At 39.5% G+C, this 2,274-nt stretch overlaps 1 long non-coding RNA gene across 1 annotated transcript in view; it reads right to left on the reverse strand.

Moving 5' to 3' along the window:
- Positions 1-1,986: 1,986 nt before the first annotated feature.
- The window catches only part of LOC311528775, a 76,519-nt gene continuing 76,231 nt past the window's right edge, over positions 1,987-2,274 (reverse strand). Inside the window, exon 5 of the long non-coding RNA XR_014713692.1 lies at positions 1,987-2,274. This exon is cut by the window's right edge and continues 214 nt beyond it. This is a non-coding gene — a long non-coding RNA (uncharacterized lncRNA).

Below are 2,274 nucleotides of genomic sequence, written 5' to 3' on the forward strand. Positions count from 1 at the left end.
CATTTTTACAACAGAGCTTCACTTAAGTTGTTTATTCATTTGTAGACCTATTGCTGGGCTGATTAGGAATGACCAGTTAATGAAATGCTCAATCTTTTCTGGTTTCTGTGGGCAGCAACCAAAGCCCTGATTCTGCAATATGGAGACAATGGGTCCATCCACATGGAACTCTTGTGGGATTGAAGCCCAAATTTTCTCTTTGTGCCTGGGCAGGATCTGGGATCTAGATCTCAGAGTGGTGGGTACTCCCTATACGGCAGTATATTGTTATTATCTTCAACTGTTAAAACTATGACTAGAATGGATCTCATCATCCACCCCCTCCCTCATGCCCTTTGAACTGCACTACGTGCTCCTTGGTTGCTGCGACGGATTGGGATCGTACACCACTGCAGTCCATGGGAGCATCTCAACTTACTTGAATAGGAGGAAGATTACTTGCTATGGTATTTGGCTTGGGGATGGCATGATGAAAATACCACACAATGTGATAGTCATCATATTACGGCATTTGACTCTATCAGGGAGTGGGGGTATTTTTCTGAAACAGTGGCTACTGTATAGAGAGTTTCTAGGGCATGCTTTGTTCACAGTGAGTCATTTGTCTTATTTCTTGGGGCTAGGATTTGTGGGGTGGAGGTTAACCCTAACCCGAACCCTGACTTTCATTTCAGTGACTGGTATTTCCATTTTGTGTTAGTCTTGTGGTGCTTGGGTCCTATTGTCGGTTTGTTTTGTAGCACTGCAGATACTGTAACAGTGACATCTAAATTGCAGGAATGGAAGTCAGGACTCCTAAGTTCTCTCCCTGCTCTGCCACCAATTTACTGTGACTCTGGGTAAGCTACATCACTTGGTGCCTCAGTTTCCCCATGCATAGAAGGAGGATAATAAAGGACGGTGTGAGCTGATTTAATATTAGTAATGCAAGACCCCGTTGTTAGCCCAGGTGTTCCGACGTGCCCTGGCCAGATTCCTGTGTGTGTAACACATCCTTCCTGTCTAAATTCACTCTGCAGTTTCAAATGCTTGGATCAGATTCTCAGATGGTGGAAATTAAAGTCATGGAGCCACACTGATTAGTACAAGCTGAGGGTCTGGCCCGATATTCTTCCTCTAGTCCTGTCCTAAACAGTTGTGCCAAAATTCCCATTCACTTCAATTGTGCCAGTATTCCATCTAGAGTCCTACAAGGGTTCTGGGATCTTGCAGGTCCCGGCGGATCCACTGCCATAATAGCAGAAGCCAGTAAAATGTACTTTGTTGCGGGCAGAACTCGGTGGGCAAAGAAACAGACTGTGGTAATTTGCGGGAAAACATGAAGATTTAGTCAATTTGTCATAAATAGAATGTCAGCAATGTAAAGCAAGTTTCTTTTTTTTTAAATAAGGGTTTTAATACTTAAATTTAAGAAAGGGATAGAAAGAGATTTGATAGCTATTATAACAGGAGTTAAAGTATTTTTACATGGTTTAAGCAAGATTCGTTTTATTCTTTTAGTGGTAAAATTTGTGTCTGAATTCCATTTATATATATATATATATATATATATATATATATATATATATATATATATATATATATATATATATATATATATATAATATTTTAACCGTCCATTTTTATTTTATTTTATTTTATTTTATTTTATTTTATTTTTGTAGCATGGGGGAATCTGTCTTGCAGGATTTGTGGGACCAAAGGTTTTTGTGGGTGGGAGTAGGATAAAAATTAAAGAAACAATGTGGGATCGGGTGGGAGTGGATATTGCAGGGCGGGACAGGAGCTGGATTTAAAAAAAAAAAAAAAAGTCCCACGCAGGACTCGAATTCCATCCACTGTATATGTACAGACCCAAAGGACTAAATTCAGAGGGGCGTCTAAGATAGTGCAGCTTACACATTTATCTAGCTCCCAAAGAGAAACATACACGGCATTGCAATTCTTTTTATTTTTTCTCTTTGTATTAAGAATATGTACTGATGTTGTGGAACTATTGCCTCGAGTTGTGAATGATATATGAAATGAGAGCCCCTAAGCTAGTGTACAGACAGAGAATACAGACAGTGCTTTGCTGGCAATGCCAGGCTACAGTTATATTCAGCTTGTTGTGTCCTAGATCACTTTGAACCATGATTTAATATACGAAGACCTGTTACTAAGGTAAAAAACTAACCAACTTTATTAAACACTTCCACGTTGACTGGGTGTTTCTGTAGAATGGTCTGCATCTCCAAACTGGAGCAGGAACTAGATTCTTACTGTGTATTTGTA

Source organism: Lepidochelys olivacea (assembly GCF_965140295.1).
Source record: "Lepidochelys olivacea isolate rLepOli2 genome assembly, chromosome: 1".
NCBI classification, from domain to species: domain Eukaryota; kingdom Metazoa; phylum Chordata; order Testudines; family Cheloniidae; genus Lepidochelys; species Lepidochelys olivacea.